This window comes from Engraulis encrasicolus, chromosome 13 (assembly GCF_034702125.1).
Source record: "Engraulis encrasicolus isolate BLACKSEA-1 chromosome 13, IST_EnEncr_1.0, whole genome shotgun sequence".
NCBI classification, from domain to species: Eukaryota; Metazoa; Chordata; class Actinopteri; order Clupeiformes; family Engraulidae; genus Engraulis; species Engraulis encrasicolus.
This window is the reverse complement of record NC_085869.1, coordinates 49,748,197-49,758,196: the sequence shown is the minus strand read 5'-3', so window position 1 is coordinate 49,758,196 and position 10,000 is coordinate 49,748,197. Positions and strand designations below refer to the sequence as shown.

Below are 10,000 nucleotides of genomic sequence, written 5' to 3'. Positions count from 1 at the left end.
CCGTGGACAAACCTTAATCTTCAGCTGAGCCAAACTTCATTGCTGACCTCGGTGTTCCTTCTCAGACTATAAGCAGTCTGCTTAAAACACCTCAGAACGGTATTCACCTCATAAGTCAGGTCACATATAATCCCTACCAATACACTTGATACTTGCGAAGTATTTCCCCCCCATCCCATTTCCACGCATCACTTAATCCAGCAAAGAATTGGCCACACAATAAGTCTTCAGTCATTTTCAGTCAAAAGAAGGTTTCAGACGTCACAACAACAGCTTGAAGAGCTTGTATGTGAAACTTTCATTAGGACTGGAGATTTTAAATAATCAACCAAATAAATTAACATTAAATAATGGCAGTGAAAAAGATGACCAATGTCCATAGGGGAGTTTAGGGAAGACTAGGGAAAATGCTCTCCGGTTCTGCAGCCTGGTCTTGATGCCTTATCATGACATTCACTTTATTATTATTATTATGGCATTGTTGTTACTCATTTTCAATACAAAAACCCCAATAACAAACAAAAACTAAAATAAGATGACCAAACTGAAGAGGAATGCTTCCCTGAAGAGTTAGGTAGAATGTGTGCAGGCTGTGCAGCTGGCTTCTGATCCTCTTTATTGCAACACTGTGTGATCATAACCCTGCTTTATTGGAACTCCCCTTTCAATACACTCATCTTCACTGGCGGTCTAGAGAGATTTCTCATAATGGAATCGTCCGACTCTGTTCTGTGTGAGATGCGATGCGGGGGTGAGAGTGTAGCAAGGACAGGCAGTGAGTGAATGAAAATGAGTGTGAGAAACAGGACCTGTGGTGAGAGGGTGAAGACAGAGGAGAGATCAGATAAAGAGAGGGTGGAAGGATGGAGAGAGAGAGAGAGAGAGAGAGAGAGAGAGAGAGAGAGAGAGAGAGAGAGAGAGAGAGGAGGGGGGGGGATGAAAGAAAGAATGGTAGTGATGGAGCGGGAGAAAGTTGGGTTCAAGAAATAAAGAGAGTGTGCCTCCTGAGTTCAACAGTCTATCCAATGGAGGGAGAAAGGGATATTCATGTACAATGGAGAGGTACCCACCTCCTCCTCCAATGGTACAAAATAGAATCCAAATCACAATTTGCATCCAAATGATTTTTTTTCTTCAGACTAAGTAGATAGGGCCCACGGCATGCTTTGTGGCCCCTCATCAACCATAACAAGGGAGAGAGAGAGAGAGAGAGAGAGAGAGAGAGAGAGAGAGAGAGAGAGAGAGAGAGAGGGAGGGAGAGAGAGAGGGAGAGAGAGAGATATATAGATAGAGAGAGAACAACATGAGCGAGGGAGGAAGAATAAAAGAAGAACCTACTTCCAGAAGGACATCATGGGCACGTCATCCTTGGAAAAGGGCGGGCAGGGGTGTGATCAGGGGGCCACAGCGGAATGGGAGGCGTCTTTGCTTCTCAGAAACCTTTGGAAAGGAGACAGAGAAAAATAGATTGAGTGAGCGCGTTTGTGTGTGTGTGCATATTGTGTGTGCGCATATTGTGTGTGCGAGAGAGAGAGAGAGAGAGAGAGAGAGAGAGAGAGAGAGAGAGAGAGAGAGAGAGAGAGAGAGAGAGAGAGAGAGAGAGAGAGAGAGAGAGAGAAACCTGGGATGCCAAGGAGGGAGCCAGCCAGTGTTGTGAGCCACAAAGAGCATCTCACTCTCTTTATCATTAGCAATCCCCAGACCGTCTCATTGGACGATTGATGGCTACATGGAATGCCGTTCAGTTAAGTAACAAGGGGGTTGGGGGAGGAGAGGATGAAGAGATGAGGAGAGGAGGGAATGGGGGTTGGAGAGTGAATGTGCGTGTATGGTGTGGGTGGTGGGTGCATGTACGGGTGTGGGTGGTGGGTGAGTGTTTTCGGAGGAGCAGGGGGAGGGGTAAATGCTCACTGACACTTTCCCTTTCCCGCCTGGTAGTAGACACCAAAGCACTGAGAGCACCTACACAGTGTCCAGATCATTCAACACTTAGCGTTAAATGTAGCACTCGTGGTGTTGGTGCTACTCTCTGTGCATGTTGCAGTGTTAATCCAACACTCAGTGTAGAGGGTACCAATATGGTTTTATCTGCTCAAACACATGGGCCACAGATGACTTGTTGGAGACTACACAGAGCGATGAATCCTACTCATATCTAATATGGACCCATCCAATCCACCCCATCCCTGAAAAACCAACCCAACCCCACGGTAGACGAATGCCAGCGGTGCAGAAACTGAACAGAACCCAGAGGCGGCCAATGTGCCTTTATCTGCCCAAACACATGGGTTAAGTGAGGTCTAGATTGACCAATAATCACAGTGAACCTGGATCCGATCCAAACCAGCCCCAACCTCTCTCTGGACGAGCGTCATGTCTATGGCTTTATCTGCTCCAACACATGGGGTCAGATGACTGGGAGAAGACATGATTGTGCAACAAATCGTGTACAGAGAGCTGAAGACCCGAGTTGTCCAATCCAAGCCAGCTCTCAGTCCTAACCCCCACCACCCTCTCTGGATGAACGTCAACTACGTAGAAACTAACAGCAGCTAGAGGACGCCAACCTGGCTTTATGTGCCAAAAAACACATGGATTGAGATGACTACACACAAGTAATTCAGCATAAAAAGCTGACTTGAATACTCATCTTTCACCAAGTGTTGATCTACTTCCACACGATACATTTAGCAGTGTTGCACATTTCAACATTTTGCGTTGAATCCTCCAAAGACCTGAAGTAGACCCCGTCCAATCCAAAGCCACCCCCCACACGCCTCCCCCCTCCCCCGTCTCTGGGTGAGTGTCAGCTCCGTAGACGTGCGGTCACCCCTGTGAGTATAGCGTTCACCAGCAATGCTGCCGCCATGGTAACCACCACAAACATCTGACATTAGCAAGTGTAAAAAAAAAAGCAGTCGCCCCATGTTTCAACTTAAGACAATACCCCCGACGACAACAACATAACGGGGGTCTGGAAAAAAAGAAGGTTCTGGTGTACAAACCAGAGCAACACAGGATGTGCGAAGGCTGCCGGCCAGTAATATTTCAGCGAAAATCTACAGGTCACGCCATGTTGCTTTAGTCACCCACTCGGAGGCCAGTGTTTTTCTATTGAACCTCAAATCACACGTTTGGCCACAATTACTTTTTGTGTCACTGCTTAGTGTTTTTCCATGTCATCGCTTTTGTTTTTTATGTCCCAGACTTTTAAAACACCAACCACAGTCTACAGCTGACAACAAGCCAACCGACCAACCAGCATCCATTGCTGACCTGAAGCCAACCAACCAACATCCATCTTCTTTTTTTCTGTTTTGCACTTCGCCATGTGGATCAACGTGGAATGCGGAGGGGGTCTTGACAGTTTCGGGTTGAGACCCGCTCCACCCTGCCATAAATTATGCAGTGCTGGCAGGGCCAGCTGGTAGAAAGTGAGCGGAATAGTAAAACGCTGGTTATTTACGGCCCCGGACGTGTCAAGGTGAGACAACTCAAAACACACGTTGGCAGCTAAGCCTGACATGTGTTACAGTCAAACTTCAAAAGGGTTTTTTTTGTGTGTGTATGAGTGAGTGAGTGAAAGGGCATAAATAATATTATTTACAGTGTTATTCTCGAGTGAATGACTAAAATCATCATGTTGAGTGTATGAAAGAACATATATTTGTACATATTTGCTGCGAAATACCAATTTATAAAGCAGATGAGGAAATGAATAAAATTGACCGAAATCACCCTGGGTGAGTTCAATAAGTTCATGATTACCTTGACATTTAGATTATTTATGCACAGGGCTCTAAATTAACACACGCCAACACGCCAAACACGGGTGAAAATTAATTTTGGCTAGTAGACAAAAATACCTACCCGCCAATTTGGCTAGTAGCGCCCGAGTACAGTAACTCGGTAAACCGCTGCTCTGACGAACGTTATACGGCGAGATTTCCTACATTACCCATGGGCACTAGCGTCACGAGGTAGACTCCCACCGTGGGCTTTCCAGTGCATCGAGCGTCGACTCCATGCTGTTGCGCGCGCCAGGATTGAAAACATTTCAGACGACCAGCCTTCTGTCAGCTAAGCTGCGCTCACACTATTCTGACAGGCAGCTCTCCTCCTATGCTCTCGTCGCTTTCGCTACAACCTTTTTAACGTCACTACTGTTATTATTACTATATGAACCTTGCTGTAACAGGCTGCATTTTTTAAGCAGCGATGCCCTGGCCGTTTCAATAACAGGACTTATGCAGATTATGCATTGCGCTACTTCTGTTTTCTGCGAGTGATGAGAATGTGGCGGGGGTTAGAGCAAGGTTCTGTGTGTTGGTGAATGCTAGTAGTAATTGCAAATAGTGACGTTAAAAATGAGAGGTTGTGGAACGAAATAGCGACCAGGGCAGAGGAGGAGAGCCGACTGTCAGAGTAGTGTGACCGTAGCTGTCAGTTCAGTTGTCTTCTGAAATGTTCAGAGTCCTGGCGCAACTAAGTTGGAAAGCCCACGCCATCGAAAAGAAAAAAAAGCAACCAACGACGAAGCTGTGGAAGTAACAAAGGAAGCGAAGATTCCCGAGATATTATTTACTTTTAATTAAACTAGGCTTCTTGTCATTTTGCTGCGCATGGTAGAGAAGAGCTCCTCCTCTCTCCTCTCCTTCCTTGGGGTGTGCGTATGTGAGGTTTTGTAGTGTTTGGCTGTGTGCTTGGTCACTGTAGGCCTATGTTAAAGGTCTGTTATGTGAGTGGCTTGTGTGATGTGATTCAGCTGCTTTCAGAGGAATTGAACAAAAACTAATCAAATTAATTAGGCCTAAGTAATGAAAGTAAAAAATAAAGCAGAAGTTAAAAATAATGAAAAATATATAGCCTATAATATGCTTATTATGTAGGCATATAGTAGCCTATGCAGACCTATAGTGTATCTGTGTTGTAGAAACAGTTGGACAAAATGACCATTTAATTAGAAAAAAAAAAACTAGCCTAATGCATAGTTTATTTTGGCGAGATTAAAAAAATGGCTAGTTGAACTTCTGTTTGGCTGGTAAGAAAAAATGTCCACTAGCCAAATTGGCTGGTGGTGGAAAAAGTTAATTTAGAGCCCTGTTTATGCATAATTTAAAAAACCCTCCTCTACAGTCCATCTGCCTGTCAGCAAAGCCCTGGAGATCCATCATGAGGTCCATCAGCCCAGCCTGCCTAACTGCTTGCCATGGCAATAAGCATTCAAATCAGAGAGAGAGAGAGAGAGAAAGAGAGAGAGAGAGAAAGAAAAAGAGAGAAAGAGAGAAAGAGAGCGAGAGAGGTCTCTGTGACCTGTGGTAATATCTGAAAGGCAGCTGAATGTTTTATGAAATTCCGATCGGCCGTCCACACACAGCATAATTATCCACATTCATGCAGTCCACACTCCCCCCACCCCAAATACACACCCGAGATATTAAATATATAATATGAGGATGAAATGGTTTTTGGTGTGTGTGAGCCAGAGTTAAGTGTATGTGTGTGTGTGTGTGTGTGTGTGTGCGCACATGCAATAAGGAGTTTATTATGTGCGTGTCTATGCATGCATGTGCGCGTGCGTGCGTGCAGTTTGCGTGAGCGATTGTGAGACTTCATGGCTGATCTTTTATTACCGCATTTAACCAGCAGTTCACGGAGATAAGAGCTGAGCCAGCTTTATCACACAAGCGCGCTCATATCTTCACATCCGATTCAAATGCTGGCCGGCCGGACGGACTTTTAATTCACCACGACTTATAATCTGGTGGACTGGACGTGGACGAACATACCGCCGTAATGATTAGGGCGCGTGTGTGTGTGTGCACTTTTTGCGCTCGGCACTCTCCAAAAAATCCAATTAAAAATCACAGCCGGCTAAAAACAAGCGAAAGCAACTTCAGGCACCGGAGGAGGCTCTCTGGTCTTAATTAGTCATATTTCTCTCCCGCTCCTGAGAGAGCAGTGGCAGGCAGAGGCAACACAAGCAACACGTGCCATGCATGACAACACCACACCCCACCCAACAGCCACCAGGGAATGCCATCATCGACAACATGGCACGGCATTGATATTTACACCTCTTACTGCATGTCCGCCTCGCCATTAAAAAAAACACACAAAAACACATCGAGTCGGACATGACAATCTGAAGTGGACATGGCGTTTTATCATCCGATGTAGAAACAAATGGACAATGTACACCACTACTTAGCTACATGTAAAATATGGGGATACACAACTACAACCTTTTGAACGGTGTGTATGCCTGAAATACTTGAACCGAGTCAGACATGACAATCTTAAGTGGACTTGATGTTTAAACAGTCGATGTAGACACAAATGGACAATGTTCACCCCTATTGAACTGCATGTAGGCCTAAAATATGGCACAATACAAGCACAATACACAACCTTTCGATGCGGTGTGTATGCCTGAAATACTAGATCGAAGTTGGACATGACAATCTGAGGTGAACACAGCACCTTAACATCTGACACGACAACACAACATGACATGACAATAATGATATCATACATGACACTGATATGTGTGTGTAAAACATGTTATCAGATAGGCACACAAGCGCAATAAGCATCCTTTGAATACAATGTGTATGTCTGAAATGCTAAGTCTGAGATCGACATGAGAACCAGAACGTGGCATTTTAACAACTGAGGTAGACACGACAAATATGAGATGGACATGACGTCACACATGACAACTGAACTAGTATTTCGATACAAGTATGCATGTCCGAAACAACTATAAGCATCCTTTGGACACAGTATAGCATTCCTGAGGTAACTATGGAGGCCATGACGGAGCTATGGCGTCTAAATCCTGTTTACCGGCATGGAGGTCAATTAGTGGCCCATGGGCTTCTCTAATCCTCAACACTGCACTCTCACCGCAGGCAGAGGTGTTAATCAGGCAGTGTATGGAGATGGGAAGTGTGTGTGTGTGTGTGTGTGTGTGTGTGTGTGTGTGTGTGTGTGTGTGTGTGTGTGTGTGTGTGTGTGTGTGTGTGTGTGTGTGTGTGTGTGTGTGTGTGTGTGTGTGTGTATGCGTGTGTGTATGCGTGTGTGTATGCGTGTGTGTATGTGTGTCAGGTAGAGGAGGAGGAGAGGTCATCCAAAGCCAGGAATCCCAATGTGATCTCCCCGCATCCTGCATCTATGTGTGTGTGTGTGTGTGTGTGTGTGTGTGTGTGTGTGTGTGTGTGTGTGTGTGTGTGTGTGTGTGTGTGTGTGTGTGTGTATGTGTGTGTGTGTGCCAGGGCTTTTTATCAATCAGTGTGAGTGTGGAGCGTGCCCGCTGCCTCTTGGCCGGAGAAGCTACGCCGCCCTCTGAACTGATAGAGGCCCACTGCAGAGACTCGGCTTAATTAAGATTAGAGAGAGAGAGAGAGAGAGAGAGAGAGAGAGAGAGAGAGAGAGAGAGAGAGAGAGAGAGAGAGAGAGAGACTGAGACAGAAAACAAAAAGACTTGAGAGTGTGAAAGAAAGAAAGAAAGAAAGAAAGAAAGAAAGAAAGAAAGAAAGAAAGAAAGAAAGAAAGAAAGAAAGAAAGAAAGAAAGAAAGAAAGAAAGAAAGAAAGAAAGGAACATACAAAGGGTAAAAGAGTCAGCAAAAGATAAAAGAGAATGGAAGAATAGAAGAGGACCAGTGTAAATGAGAAACACTGTATGCCTGCCACTGCCAGCTGGGCATGAACGCTATGGTGATGCTCTGTCACACCCCACCCTCCACCCCTCATGTTTCTCCTCAGCCGCATCGCCCATTCCCCCGTCTGCCATCGCTGTGTGTCCTTCCCTCATCACCCTTTCTATTCATCCCCCATCCATCCATCCATCCATCCATCCATCCATCCATCCATCCGTCCATCCGTCCATCCGTCCATCCGTCCATCCGTCCGTCCACCTTCATCCCAACCTTGCAGTATGTCCATACCTTCTCCCTCCCCTCTCCACTTCCACTGTGTGTCCACACCCTCTCCTCTCTCCCCTATCCACCTCCCCTCCATCCTCACTGTGTGTACTGGCAGGGTTGAGGTGGGCTCTGGTGTTTTGGGAGAGTGTGGTGTGTGTGTGTGTGTGTGTGTGTGTGTGTGTGTGTGTGTGTGTGTGTGTGTACCCAGTGAGAAAGCAGTTAGGCAGGCGAGGAAGTGGCAGGGAGGGAGGGGGTAATTAGTGAGTAAATAATGAGAACGGTTGCAGCCAGGGGACCCACATGGTGACCAGGGAAAGAGACTGCAACACACTGTACGCACACAGACACAGACAGATACATTACAGACACACCCCAACCCCCAACACACACCACCATACACACATGCAAATACACCAATACACCCTCTCTTACACATGCACACCCGCACAGACAGACAGACAGACAGACAGACAGACAGACAGACAGACAGACACACACACACAAATACACACGCACACACACAAATACACACGCACACGCACACGCACACGCACACGCACTCTCTAAATCCATTAACCGAGCATGCGATAGTCTCATGTTATGTCCGAGCCCTACAGTTTGAGTAAGGAAGAGGATGGAGGTGCCACTGGCTGGGAGACGTGTTCATGCTGACTGCTGAGAATAGAACAGGGTTTGTTGTCTGATCAGGCAAGAGCTCAGCTCTGGCAACCCTCGCAGCAAACATTGACTGGAGCTTTGCTGATTACAGTGCAATTCAGTGCTCCCCATCCACCTGCTGGTACCCGCTACCCACAAATAAATTCTATAAAAAAAAATACTGTATAGAGTGAGGAAAACAAATCCAAGCCTGCACCTTACAGTACGTATAGTACAGTTCATTGAAAATGTTTACGTCAGCAGAGCACTTTCATACTAGTTCTTCAGTGTTCCACATTACAGAAATATTGGCTTTAAAAAATAAAAAAGTCATTCCAAATGTTTGAAGAAGAGGAATTTGGTTCTGAAGCGGAGCTGTACATTAAAGCGACCGTACCTCTGCCATATCCAATCTGCTACCTTCTCTTATCAATGTTCGCTCAGGCGTTCACCAGTATTGAACAGCACGATATAGGAACGTGCCAACTTGTCATTACTTTTCTCTTCTGACGCATCTTAGAAAAAAAAGTTGTCGTGTTTGTGCTTGAGGGGGTAAACGGCATAGAATGCCACCACTGCGCTCGCTCTGACTAGCCAGAGGGTGTGGTGTGACAACTGAATCTCTGCCTCACTCCACCTGTCTCACTCTCTGGCTGACTCTCTCTTTCTCTCTCTGGCTGTCTCCCTTTGTCTCTTTGCCCGTCTGCCTCTCTCCATCTCCATGTCTGTCTCTCCCTCACTTATTCAGCTGTCTACTGTATTTGTCCGTCACTCCCTCTGTTTTTGTTTCGCTCTCTTTCTCTTTTTCCATGTCAGCCCTCCCTCTCCCGCTCCCTCTCCTTGCTCCTCTGTGTGTACATCTCTCTCTCCACTTCCTTCTCTCTACCTTTCCTTCTTCCCTCTCTCTGCTCTGGCCTCTCTTGCAGAAAGTGCTGGAGGGGCAGATTGGCTTGTTGTGGGCAGCGTGGCGGCTCCACAGGGCCAGGTGTTTGCTGTGGGATAAACATGCGCCAAACACAATCCAATCCGGGTCCTGGAGCCTATAGATTAAGGGGCGAGAGGGGAGTCTGCCAGAGGAGGAAAAAACAAGCTATTTAAAGCTCTCTTCCCTCCCGCAGAGCGGCGAACTGAGAGATGGATAGAAGAAAGAGTTTACGAGAGAGTTAAGAGAGAGATAGAGAGAGAGCGAAAGAGTGTGTGAGAGGGAGATAGAAGAAAGTGCTTATGACGGAGCCAGAGAGAGAGAGAGAGAGAGCGCAAGAGAGAGAGGAGGAGAAATAAACAGAGAGAGAGAGAGAGAGAGAGAGAGAGAGAGAGAGAGAGAGAGAGAGAGAGAGAGAGAGAGAGAGAGAGAGAGAGAGAGAGAGAGAGAGAGAGAGAGAGAAATGGACAGAGAGAGAGAGATAGAGAAATA

The 10,000-nt window shown here is 46.3% G+C and overlaps 1 protein-coding gene across 5 annotated transcripts in view; it reads right to left on the bottom strand.

Annotated features, from left to right (window-relative positions):
• The window catches only part of sema5ba (sema domain, seven thrombospondin repeats (type 1 and type 1-like), transmembrane domain (TM) and short cytoplasmic domain, (semaphorin) 5Ba), a 240,864-nt gene that overhangs the window by 206,022 nt on the left and 24,842 nt on the right, over positions 1-10,000 (bottom strand). For all 5 annotated transcript variants that reach the window (XM_063214197.1, XM_063214201.1, XM_063214198.1 and 2 more), the window contains exon 2: positions 1,339-1,440. The gene's annotated coding sequence lies outside the window, so the exon portion shown is untranslated. The remainder of the gene's footprint in view (positions 1-1,338; positions 1,441-10,000) is intronic.